We start from the raw sequence: 14,013 nt of genomic DNA on the forward strand, positions 1-14,013 counted from the left end.
GGTGATTTCCCTGCTGGAGTCTCTGGGCTGGGTCATAGAAAGGCCCAAGTGCCATTTGATTCCCTCTCAGATGTTGAAGTACTGGGGGGTCCACTTCGACACTGTTCTGGGGATGGTATTCCAGAGGAGCATGTGGAGAAGCTGTGGGTGCAGAGGTGTCTGCTTTTGACCTTCAGTTGCCCAGGGTCTGGGACTGTTGGGAGCTCCTAGGTTCCATGGCAGTGACTCTGGAGGTTGTTCTTTGGACAAGGGTTCATGTGTGCCCTCTGCAGAGGGCTCTGTTATCATGATGGGTTCCAGCCAATCAGGACGTTCAACATCCTCTTCCTCTCGCACTCAAGTCGAGACTCAGTCTGGATTGGTGGGGCAGTCTGGCTCATCTGTTGAAGGGGGTTCTTCTGGACCCTTTTACTGGGTGCTCCCCCACAGTTCAACTTGATGGCGACCAGAGCCAGGAACGCTTTTGTCGGAGTGATCTGGCCACGCAGGGAATCAATGCCCTAGTTTAGCCTTAGCTACCTTTGGCATCTGCTGGTGGAGGACCCAGGGGTCGGTGTCTGCTCCAGCAAGGTCTGGTGGAAATGGAAGACCTGGATTCTGTTTGGCTTATGGTATGGTCATTGAAAGGAGGCATTTGAAGAGACATGGGTTTCTGTCATGGTGATCCCTATATTGCTCCACTCCCAGAAGTCTCATGCATCCCTGACTTACATCAGGGTCTGGCATGCATTTGATTCCTGGTGTGGGGAGGACTTGGGTTCCTGATATCTTGGGTTTTTTGCAGTGGGGTCTGGATCAGGGATTGGCTTTGAGCTCCTTAGGATCCAGGTGGCAGTGCTGTCCAGCTCCAGGGGAAGGTGCAGGGGATCTCTCTGGCTTTGCATAGAGAGGAATTGTGCTTTCTTAAGGGGGCGGCATGTGTGCAGCCTCCGCTTAATCCTTTGTTTCCTTCATGGGACCTCAATTTAGTGATCCAGGGACCTTGTTTGAGCCTCTGAACTTGACCTCCGTCAAGGACTGTTACATCTGGGAAAGTGAGCCCTTGTGCCCCGACTAAGCACGGCAAAGATGGAGCAGCACCACGCTTGGTCAGGCAGCCAGACAATCCCTAGCTTCACCTGGGAAGCGACCGCCGTTCCCCGGTAGTTGAGCCCCCAGGTGCAGGCGGCCACCAGGACTCCCGGAACCAGCGGGGTGAACGGCCACTAACCAGACAGGCGGGAAAGCTGACACAGTCCAGGAACCAGGGAGGCAGCAATACAGCAGAGTAGTCAGAAAACAATCCAAGGGTCAAAACACAGGAACACAGGATCATAAGCTAACTGGCAGTAGAACACAGATGAGGACTGTGACCTCTACAGCAATAGAAGCCGAAGCATGGAAGGATGGTGGCAGGGCTTTAAATAGTGCAGGAATTAGGCTCAAACATGTGCAGCTGTTCCAAGATGGCTGCCTCCATCAGAGGAGATGTCCTACGCCCAAATATGGGCTTCCTTCCTGAAGCCGCCCAACTCCAAGATGGCCGCCACATCTTCAAATGCCCATACCCTGCGCAAGCAGGGTGTACACCTGGAGGAGCGTAACAGAGTGTAACAAGGCAAGATTGGGCAGCTTCAAAGGCGTCCATTGCTTGATGGATTAAGGCGGCTATTGAGTCCACCTATATCTGCAGGAATCAACTGGTGCCTCAGGGGCTCAAGGTCCACTTTACAAGGGCTTTGTGGGCGGAGGCCAGAGCAGTGTCATCGGAAGAGGATTTGTCAGATGGCAACGTGGTTGTCTCTGCATTCCTTTAAGTATTACATATTGGACATGCTGGCCAGAGCCTGCTTGGACTTTGGCAGAGCTGTCATTCAGGGGACCTTGTCTTCCACTGCCCAGTGGATCTGCTGCGGTGCATCCCGTTTGTTCAGAACAGTGGAGCTGACACTAAAAAAGGAGAAATCGTCTCGCCTAATAATTTCCTTTTATTTAGTTAGCGACACTGTTCTGAAATCCTGCCTTTGGAAGTTCTTGGCCTGGGGTTCTGGGTGTGCTCTGTGTTCTTTCAGTTCCTCTTAAAAAAAAAAATAAATAAAAATTCTGATTTAAGCAAGTTAGCGAGTGCCACTGTGTAATGTTTGCTTTCTTGCTGATCATTGTGGCTGCAATGGTCGATGGGTGCATTATAAAGAAACATTCTGCTATGTGGGCAGGTGCGTACTGGAATCTTCCAGGGGACTTATACCAGTGATGCCACTGATAGAATTCAGTCTTTTTATACCTCTACATGCTGGTAGGAAGAGATAGCAATCACCAAACACACAGAAGAGATTGAGACACTTTATGGAACCATCAGTCTTTATTCCAACCAGCAAAATGTTGATGACCTGACATGGCCGTGTTTCAGCAAGAAAACTGTATACGTTAGGGGTCTGAATACATGTATATCTGGTAAGAGAGAACATTAATTTGAATAGTGCTCCAATCAACAGCTTCTCAATTATAATTGACAACAGAAGTCATAAGTACATAAGCATCACCATGCTGGGACAGACCAAGGGTCCATCTAGCCCAGCACCCCGTCACCGACAACTGCCAAAAGAACAAGCAATTTGTCCCGCCCATCATAGAAATACTGTATTATTCCCTCATCCATTCAATAACATTCTATGGCTTTTTCCTCCAGGAAGCCGTCCAACCCTTTTTTGAAGTCTGCTAAGTTAACCGCCTTAACCACCTTTTCTGTCAGCGAATTCCAGAGTTTAACTACGCTTTGAGTGAAGAAAAATTTCCTCCGATTCGTTTTAAATTTACCACACTGCAGCTTCATCGCATGCCCCCCTTGTCCTAGTATTTTTGGAAAGCGTAAACAGACGCTCCACATCGACCCGTTCCATTCCACTCATTATCTTATAGACCGCTATCATATCTCCCCTCAGCCGCCTTTTCTCCAAGTCAAACTATAAAAGGCTCCACAGTGCCACAGAAGTACTAAAGAAGAGATAGCACCTGTTTGTTCAGAACAGTGTCACTGACTAAAGAAAAGAAAATTATCAGGTGAGACAGTTATCCTTAATACATATCAAGATGTTTTATTAACATGAGTGTGTGGAACAGCCCAGTTAAAAAAAAGAATAACATAGTAGATGACGACAGAAAAAGACCTGCACGGTCCATCTATTCTGCCCAACAATTTAAACTCATATGTGCTACTTTGTTTATATGACCTTGATTTGTTTCTGCCATTTTCAGGGCACAGACCGTAGAAGTCTGCCCAGAACAAGGCCCACCTCCCAACCACCAGCCCTGCCTCTCTCCAATAAAAAGTCCACAAATTGTGAAAAAAAAATCCAAAAATGACCTAATAGCATATGAGAAATCAGGTTTATGTTAGCAGTGAGACTAAGCTCCTCCCACTAGCCCAGGAACTATAATTCTGTAGCGAGAACAATTGAAAAATCTTAAATGGCAGATGTTTGGTTACTTCATATTAAGCATTCTAAATCCTGAGATAAATTTGCTATATATAGGTGTATGTAGCACAATAGCCGTACTTTCTCCAACATTCAGAGCAGGCTGCTGGATTAAAATTTGTGAAAAAGGGACATGCCTTTAAGTACGGTATATTATTAACTTAGAATGTTTACAACAAAGAGCAATCTTCCAAGTATCTGTCCAAATGGAATTGGAGTCATTAAAATCTAATTCAGTAGAAAGCATTTCTGAATGAGGTTGACATGGTTCCAGTCATGCTTAGTCTCCACAATGCCTTATTAAAGTGAAGTTATTTTGCTTTAAAATTCTTTCTATTAATTCAATCAACTTTGCTTTTCTTAAGCATAAGGGACTTTAATCTGTAAGGGGCCTTTTTACAATGTTGTGATGAGCACTAATGCGTAATCACTGCAGCAAAAACAAATAGCGTATCACAGGGCACGCTGAGGCGCCCCATGGTAATTTTTGTGCACACAACCCGTGTGCTAGATAAAATTTATTTTTTTGACACAGAGGCTGTGAGTGGGTGTGTTCTGCACTGATCAGTTAGCACAGCTCCATTGCTGTACATTAACCGATCAGCATGTGCTTAGTGCAGGGATAGGCAACTCCGGTCCTCGAGAGCCGCAGGCAGGTCAGGTTTTCAGGATATCCACAATGAATATGCAGGAGATAGATCTGCAAGCACTGCCTCCATGGTATGCAAATCTATCTCCTGCATATTCATTGTGGATATCCTGAAAATCTGACCTGCCTGCGGTTCTCGAGGACCGGAGTTGCCTACCCCTAGCTTAGGGCTCTTTACCACATGCTAATCCATTTTAATAGCTATGTGCTGATGGCAAAATTAGCATGTTGCCATTAATACAAAAAATAGGAAATTCGGCCATTTTATCCCAAGAGTAAAAATGGCCTTAGCGCACCCTTATGTAGGTCTTTCCCATGTAAAGGTGCACAAGGCCACTTTTTACTGTATCTTCTGTTCCATTTTGAATTTGTCAAAGGTGTTAATAAAGTCAGATGACCAAATTCTCCAGATAGGAGACCTGACAGTAAGATCAGTTAGAAAGATCTGACATATCACAAAGTCACTCTGGAGAAAAAGAAATAGGAGAAAGGTTGTCATTTGTAATAGCAAGAAACTATCAGTTGAGCAGAGCATGTGAAATTATTGGACTGTTTCCACAAATACATATAATTTTAGGTAAAGAAGGATTATATGACGTCCAAAATCTCAACCACCAACTCCGGCATCCTTCAGAGACTTCTAATGGAAATTTAAAAAGTATATAAATGCTACTTTAATGGAATAATTTGAGATTGGGCAAAGACATAATATGGATTAACGCTTCATTAAGTAAGAGGCTGGAGTAAGCCACCAAAGAAATGGGAAAAAAAAATTAAAACACAAAAAATAGACATAGATTTAATTCATTGTTTACATTTGGTACAGGTGTCCAGACATCATTGCAGGCTCTTCTTTAAAATAAAAAGTGAAGCAAATAAATACAACCCTGTGGCCAGGGATGTTTGTGCTCTAAGGATTTGATTGCATCACAAGCAACCACAATTATTTAGGTTACATGTATTCATAATTGTCCTGGCACCCTGAGTTGGAGAAAGTTAAAAAAAAATGGAAGAGGCTGTAGATCAATGAGCAAGTAAAATCCAAAATAGAGCTTATTAATTTAAAAGTTCAAAGGTGAAGCATTGCAGAAGAGCTTACATTCAGAGCAATCAGAGGGAAAGCGAGGCAGTGGTGAACAGGAAGTCTGTATTGCCAACACAGATAAGATTACTTAGCGTGCTCCTGTAGTGCCATCTGAGGATCAATGACTATTGTTATAGAGATTGTCCAATATTGTAAACTTTTTAGTACTGGATGCATGGTTAGAAACTTTGGTGTTGGATCTTCCTTCCACTTTATACAGAACCTTCACTTTCATTGCAGTTTGTGTTTGTTAGTTGTGGGTACTAGAGAATCTTAGCCAGAGTAAGTTTCAAGTAATTCTTCTTGAGTAAGGGGTGTTGTCACGAAACGCCTAGCCACCCTCCTGGGGTTACCCCATGGCCACTTAGAGGGTCTATCCCCAGCACAGCTCAGGTCCACCTGCACCTGCTGCTTGTGCTCTACACTAGCACCACCCTCGCACCTACTGGGTCACAACTGCCTCTGGGTGAGTCTGCCGCTGTCCGACTATCCCCAGTGATTTCTAGGTTACTGGAGCCACACTCCCAGTGGTCCCACAGTTTCCAGAAAGCACTCACAGACCTAACACACCACCAGGATTCTTTATCAGTCCAGACAAGCATGGTGAACAAACAATTATGTTTACTCTCTTAAAAATATTGAACAGTGGAACAAAATAGTGCAAATAGCAAACAATAACAGGTAACTAAAATATGGATCAATTATAACACTAACTAAACACTTGCATACTTCCTATAAGGTACCTGGGGAGATCAGGGCATATAATTCACTGAGCCTCAGCAAAGAGATCTGTCTCTCTTTTCTCCCTGGCTAAGACTGAAGCAACAGCCAACAACAATTGCTGGGTAATTTCAAATTCCAAGCCAATCAGAGCCCAGTCAACAAGTTTTAAAAGTAAACTGCCCACAGTACAGTGAAACTAGGAGAGGGCATTCACTTTTCTATAACAGCTTTAACATAAACATGCAGCACCTGCTGGCCAAACTAGAGAAATGCATTTCAGAATTAATAAACGCTCTGTTGAGCTCACCTGACAAGTAGAAAGATGCATTCAGTTAAGTGCCTGATTTAATCATATGACAACACTAACGTAAAAAATAGTGAAAGTCGGAAGGAGAAACGTTCCTTAAGTATATACAAAAAATTTTAAAAATATAAAAATAAGATTTAAAGAAGGTCATTTGACCAATGAGGAGGTTCACCCAGCTACTGTGGTAGATAATAAACTCCACAGGCTGAGCTTCTGAGGTCTTTTCCTTCAAAGAGTAGAAAAGTCTCAGCTTGCAATTCCGTAGTAAGAATTAATAAAGGCAATTTTACAGGCTTAAAACATAGTTCTATCACAGGTGAGAAGAAGCATGAATATACTGTATCTCAGATTAATTTTCAACTCGGACGTTAAGCAGTTTCAGAATGATTTGTTGTAAATTGGGAATTTGAGCTTGTTTGGAGGTTCTCGGTAGAAGAGGATGACCTCCCGTTAGAAGAAGTACCGTTCTTCGGTCAAGGGTATACCAGTAAATTGGGAACGCCAGGTGTACTGATATTACTTTGGTGATTCATGCAGTGTAAAGGGAGTTGTTTTATTGTTACTGGTATCCAGGCCACATACCCTGTCATATTGGTGATTCCTTCTTCAACTTCAGTAATGTGATTCAGAAACAGGAGTTGCATGTCAAGCCCATCAAGTCCAGCTTTAATTTATTGTTTTGTGTAGTAGTTTGCATTAAATATTTCTTTTAAATTTTGCAGCTCTGCCATGATTGATCCTTCTGCGGTAGCTGTTCCTTTACTCACCACTATCTTTTGAGGGAAGAGGAGCTCATGCTTTGTTCGTTTTTATGCCAGAAGATCCTACAAAAACCTCCTTATTTTTACTTTCATTACTGTGAAGTCGAACATTATCAAGGTCTGTGAATACAGCTATTTTATTTTGTTTACACATGCTTAATTACTTGCATTACCTCAAGGTTTGAAGCCAGTTGCAGTCAATTTCACATGCTTATCCATGGTACCAGTCATTACATACTTCTGTTCTTTTATACTTATTCCATCCTATTTGCCCCACCTCCTGCTCCTCCCCCCTTCCCATAAACAAATCCAAAACTTGATAATTTGCAAAGACAAATATGAGTGTAGGCCCTGCACAATTACTGATCTGGGCTATTAGATAAGCTCTAGGTGGTCCCTTGTCTGGATTTTTGAAAAGTTTCTGGGGTCATATTACAGCTCACAGTGATCAGCTTATTCAGGATTATACTTGGCACTATTGTAGATCACTACAGTCAGCTGTGCATGTCAAAGCACACTGGATGGATCTAACTAACCCAAAGTAAAAATAAAACCAACTTCAGCCTTACATAGTCTTTTTAGACGCAGTCTGTTGGAAGCCTTCAGTTGTCCTTCAGGCAGATCCCAGCGTAGCTTCAAAGATGCCAAGCAGGGAATATTTACAGGATCCAGGCTCCAGCTATCCTATCTTGATTCCGTGCAGCAAGCCAGCCCGAGTCTAAGAATAAGACTCATTTGGAATATTTATAAAAGGGGTGGAAATATGTTTAAAAGGAGTAGCTTAGAGGTGAGAGCTTGAGGCTCATACAGCATGTTAGGAGTATGTTTTTTCTTGGTCTCTCTTAAGACTTTTGGCCTTATCAGTTCTTTGTGCAAATATCCCGATTTCCAAAGTAGCCATTCTGATTGTCTATGTGAGAACTTTGTATTTCCCAGGTCTGGATCAGTTGTTGCCCTTTATTGACCAGTTAGGTACATAGCAGAACCAGGTAGTGAAAGATGGTTGCTGTTAGACTCCTTTTTACCACCTAGGCCTCTTAGCTGATACAAGGCTTATTCTGAGACTAACCACTGACATCTATATTTCTTGTGAAAAGTTTAATTACAAAATTTGATAAACTGTTTTTTTTTTTTTTTCTGAAATGGTAAAACAGTGTACAGTAACGAGTGGTGCAGTGGCCCGATAATCAGGGAAACTGGATTCAGTCCCCGTGGAAGAGTGACCTAGTGGTTAGAGTGGTGGACTTTGGTCCTGGGGAACTGGGTTCGATTCCCACTGCAGGCACAGGCAGCTCCTTGTGACTCTGGGCATAGTCACTTAACCCTCATTGCCCCATGTAAGCCGCATTCAGCCTGCCATGAGTGGGAAAGCGCAGGGTACAAATGTAACAAAAATAAAATAGATACTATTGGAGATTCTACATGGAATGTTGCTACTATTGGAGATTCTACATGGAATGTTGCTATTCCACTAGCAACATTCCATATAGAAGCCTGCACGGCCACATTGGTGATCTGCAAGGGCCGACTTCTACATGCAATGTTGCTAGTGGAATAGCAACAGTCCATGTAGAATCTCAAATAGTAGCAACAGTGGAGGTGTGGCCTACTGGTTAGGGTGGTGGACTTTGGTCCTGGGGAACTGAGTTCGATTCCCATTTCAGGCACAGGCAGCTCCTTGTGACTCTGGGCAAGTCACTTAACCCTCCATTACCCCATGTAAGCCGCATTCAGCCTGCCATGAGTGGGAAAGCGCAGGGTACAAATGTAACAAAAATAAAATAGATACTATTGGAGATTCTACATGGAATGTTGCTACTATTGGAGATTCTACATGGAATGTTGCTATTCCACTAGCAACATTCCATGTAGAAGGCTGCGCAGGCTTCTGTTTCTGTGAGTCTGACGTCCTGCACGTATGTGCAGGACGTCAGACTCACAGAAGCAGAAGCCTGCGCGGCCACATTGGTGATCTGCAAGGGCCAACTTCTACATGGAATGTTGCTAGTGGAATAGCAACACTCCATGTAGAATCTCAAATAGTAGCAACAGTGGAGGAGTGGCCTAGTGGTTAGGGTGGTGGACTTTGGTCCTGGGGCACTGAGTTCGATTCCTATTTCAGGCACAGGCAGCTCCTTGTGACTCTGGGCAAGTCACTTAACCCTCCATTGCCCCATGTAAGCCGCATTGAGCCTGCCATGAGTGGGAAAGCGCAGGGTACAAATGTAACAAAAATAAAATAGATACTATTGGAGATTCTACATGGAATGTTGCTACTATTGGAGATTCTACATGGAATGTTGCTATTCCACTAGCAACATTCCATGTAGAAGCCTGCGCGGCCACATTGGTGATCTGCAAGGGCCGACTTCTACATGGAATGTTGCTAGTGGAATAGCAACATTCCATGTAGAATCTCAAATAGTAGCAAACGTGGAGGAGTGGCCTAGTGGTTAGGGTGGTGGACTTTGGTCCTGAGGAACTGAGTTCGATTCCCACTTCAGGCACAGGCAGCTCCTTGTGACTCTGGGCAAGTCACTTAACCCTCCATTGCCTCAGGTACAAATAAGTACCTAAGCCACATTGAGCCTGCCATGAGTGGGAAAGCGCGAGGTACAAATTAAAAAAAACAAAAACTCCTTGTGACTTTGGGCATGCCACTTAACCCTCCATTGCCTCAGGTACAAAATAAATACCTGTGTTATAATATGTAAACTACTTTGATTATAACCAGAGATATGTGGTATATCAAGTCCCATCCCCCACTTTAAAATATGAACAAACCAGATGAAGCATACAATACAAAAGAACATATGCAATAAATACAAATAAGGTGGAAAGGTAAAAGAAAACTACATCTTAAGTTGGATGTCTTGTCTATTTTTAACAGTTCAGAAGACCAACTTTAAACAACATTCAGCATCAGAAAAAAAAAAAAAAAAAGACAACCATAGCCCATGTTCAAATGCAACTGTCAGGCTCTGCCATAGCATTAGACAGTTATCCTGTTGTAGAATTCAGCGCTACCCCTCCAATAGGAAAAAGCCTATCAGAAAAACCATAGTGTTAAATCTTATACTTGGAGTAATAGGTCTTCTTTTAATTCTAGCAGGAGGACATTCCATAAAACAAGGGCAAGACAAAAAAAACAAATTTCGTGGGAACCTGAAGGGACTTACTTTGGGCAGAATGAAGCAATCCGGGAGGCATAGATATTTAACAAGATTGGCAAAATACTGAGGAAGCTTGCTATATAAAACTCTAAAGCAATTTGGTAGCCAGAGCTGTGTTGTTAACAGGAAGGCCTAGCTAAACCTCTGACTGTTATAAAGCAGTTTAATAATGGTGTGCTTTATAAGCTACAGTTTTTTGATTGATGTCCCCTTTAGGCTATTGTACAGTACCTTGCAAAAATCAAGCTTTCTTAAAAGAAAGGCATGCACTAGTGTTTGATGATCCTTCAGCTTAGGTAAATGATTAATTCCTACCCATGCTCTGGTCATTCATAGTATGTTATCAGGTTACAAATTATATCACAGTGATAAGAGTGGATCAAATTAAGAACATTATTATTATTATTACATTTGTACCCCGCGCTTTCCCACATAATGCAGGCTTAGTGCGGCTTACATAGTAATTTGAAATACAAAGTTAATAGAATTTTAATAAAACAGTAGTAAAACAATGTAAAGTAGGGCTTAGTAGTGTATGATAAGTAATATATGACTAGGATAAAAGAGGGTAGACAGGATAGGATAGTGTAATTTGGGAGAAAGGGTAAGGAGGGATAAAATTAAGGAGAGATGGAAAGAGAAGGATGAGAGGTTGGTATTTAAGTCAGAACAGACATAAGAACATATGAATAGCCGTACTGGGTCAGACCAATGGTCTATCTAGCACAGTATCTGGCCAATCCAGATAACAAGTACCTGGCAGAAACCCAGTTAGAAGCACCATTCCATGCTACCAATCCCAGGGCAAGCAGTGGTTTCTCCCATGTCCGTCTCAATAACAGACTATGGACTTTTCCTCCATGAACGTGTCCAAACCTTTTTTTTTTTTAAACCCAGATGCACTAACCACTGTTATCACATCCTCCAGTAACGAGTTCCAGAGCTTAACTATTCTTTGAGTGAAAAAATATTTTATCCTATTTGTTTTAGAAGTATTTCCATTCAATTTCATTGAGTGTCCCCTGGTCCTTGTACTTTTTTTGAATAAGTAAAAAAATTGATTCACCTCTACCCGCTCAATACCACTCACAATTTTGTAGACCTCAATCATATCCCCCCTGAGCTGTCTCTTTTCCAAACTGAAGAGCTCTAACCTCTTTAGCCTTCCCTCATATGGGAGTTCCATCCCCTCTATCATTTTGGAGTGGCCTAGTGGTTAGGGTTGTGGACTTTGGTCCTGGGGAACTGAGGAACTGAGTTCGATTCCCGGCACAGGCAGCTCCTTGTGACTCTGGGCAAGTCACTTAACCCTCCATTGCCTGCCGCATTGAGCCTGCCATGAGTGGGAAAGCGTGGGGTACAAATGTAACAAAAACAGAGCCTGTGGTGGGAAGCGGGACTGGTGGTTGGGAGGCGGGGATAGTGCTGGACAGACTTGTACGGTCTGTGCCAGAGCCGGTGGTTGAGAGGCAGGGCTGGTGGTTAGGAGGCGAGGATAGTGCTGGGCAGACTTATACAGTCTGTGCCAGAGCCGGTGGTTGGGAGGCGGGACTGGTGGTTGGGAGGTGGGGATGGTGCTGGGCAGACTTATACGGTCTGTGTCAGAACCGGTGGTGGGAGGCGGGGCTGGTGGTTGGGAGGCAGGGATAGTGCTGGGCAGACTTATACAGTCTGTGCCCTGAAGAGCACAGGTACAAATCAAAGTAGGGTATATACAAAAAGTAGCAAATATGAGTTATCTTGTTGGGCAGACTGGATGGACCGTGCAGGTCTCTTTCTGCCGTCATCTACTATGTTACTATGTTACTATATTTTGGTTGCTGTTCTTCCATGTGTGAAGGGTAGGACTATTCTGGTAGAGCTGTACTACCGTCCGCCAGGACAGAATGAACTGACAGCTGAAGAAATGTTAACAGAAATTAGAAAAGCTGGCAAATTGGTAACAGTATAATAATAATAATTGGTGATTTCTGTTACCCCAGTGAAGTCATTAAGCAAATCTACTGTAGCAGCATTTAATTTTCAAAAGGGCAACTATGATAAAATGAGAGACGCCAAAGACTGGAAGGCATTAGCTGAGCTGCTGTTCTTGCTTTTCTTCTTGCCTCACAGGCGCTGCACGGTCCCGGTAGGATGGCAGGCGGGGCTGGGAAAGAGAGAAAGGGAGGGGTGCTCGGGCCAGCCTCAAAAGTTTTGATTTTTGGATTTTTATCTGTTTGGATGCAGGGAGAAGCGGCGAACTCGGGCGGTGGGGGGGGGGGGGGGGGGGCAAGGCCGTCCATGAAGGACGCTCCTGACGAGCGTCTTTGCCCCCTCCCGATCTTTTTTTTTTTTTTTTTGCCAGCTTGTTTTGAGGTGCAGGGGGAAGCGGAGAGATGACAGCTCAGGCCTTAACGACAGGTCTGAGCTCACGTAAAATTGTAGACGGTAAATGAATCGTTGCAATCTTCGGTATGGTTAGTGCATTCCAAATTGTCCACATTTCAATGGTAGTTTACTCTTTTGCATTCCGTTTTCGTTAGCTGCAAGCATCTTCGGAAAATGGTCTTTAATGCATGCTACGGTTCAAAATTTCTTCGTTAAGGGGGTCGTTACAGGGTCGTTAAGGTTTAGTACATCTGCCTCAAAGACAGGTAAACAGACAGAACAATTAAGGGTAGGGAATAAAGAGGTGAGGATAAAGGACAGGGCAAGTGAGTTAGGAGTCAAATGCAGTGGTAAAGAGGTGGGTTTTGAGTTTGCACTTGAAAACGGCCAAAGACGGGGCTAGACGCATAGACTTGGGAAGTCTATTCCAGACGTGAGGTGCAGCGAGATAAAAGGAATGGAGTCTACTACTACTTATCACTTCTATAGCGTTACAAGGCACACGCAGCACTGTACACCTGACAGACAATGCTTGCATATGTGACACTCTTCATACATGACCCTCATGAACCTTTAGTCTGATACTGTATGGCAGTTCTTATGTAAACTTGTCCTGGATTTACAACCCCCCCCCCCCCCCCCCCCCAAAAAAAAAAAAAAAAAAAAACCAAAACAACAAGAACAGATGTAGATCATAGCTAGCACATTTTCTCAAAAATTATCAGACAAACTAAAGACTTGACATACTAGAGTCTTGTTTTCTACTTAATTGTGCAAATTGGCTATGTTTTAAACTTTGTGTTGGTAATGTCCACTGATTTTTGAAGGAACTGAGGACAATTTTCTGATTGTAAAACTTAGGTTGATGATCCCTGATACAGGTGTCCCACTGAAATATGGCCACGTTGGGTCCTTCAATAAGCTTTGGATGCCAGCACATTCTTGGAGACCCTTTGTGCTTTTTTTTGTATAACTGACTATAAGCCACCTTTTCATTAAGAAAAGAGAGATTAGAGAAAGGGCGATGCCCTCATTAGTCCATTGACTATAGGCACTGCTTTTTCAGTAGAAGTCTGATTAATAATATATGTTTTAAAGAATCTGATAACTGATCTTGAGTTGAAAACTAGCAGTGGAATAATATATTCTCCCATTTGAGTTAATAGCCTCATTGGAAACATGTCCAGCATGCATGAGTTGGACTATAGTAAGTTAAAGAAACTTGTTATCTCAGAATCTCCAGCTGTCTGAAATTCTGATATTAAACTAGCCTGAACAAAGAAACTGTTAGATAAGTACATAAGTATTGCCATACTGAGAAAGACCAAAGGTCCATCGAGGCCAGCATCCTGTTTCCAACAGTGGCCAATCCAGGTCACAAATACCTGGCTAGATCCCAGAAATGTAGAAAACATTTTATACTGCTTATCCCAGAAATAGTGGGTTTTCCCCAGTCCATTTAATTACGGTCTATGGACTTTTCCTTTAGGAAGC

At 43.1% G+C, this 14,013-nt stretch overlaps 1 protein-coding gene across 1 annotated transcript in view; it reads left to right on the plus strand.

Moving 5' to 3' along the window:
• PPP6R2 (protein phosphatase 6 regulatory subunit 2) overlaps positions 1-14,013 on the plus strand; it is a 194,663-nt gene that overhangs the window by 48,400 nt on the left and 132,250 nt on the right. Inside the window, 1 exon segment of the mRNA XM_030215776.1 lies at positions 6,941-7,097. The gene's annotated coding sequence lies outside the window, so the exon portion shown is untranslated.

This window comes from Microcaecilia unicolor, chromosome 10, assembly GCF_901765095.1.
Source record: "Microcaecilia unicolor chromosome 10, aMicUni1.1, whole genome shotgun sequence".
NCBI lineage: Eukaryota > Metazoa > Chordata > Amphibia > Gymnophiona > Siphonopidae > Microcaecilia > Microcaecilia unicolor.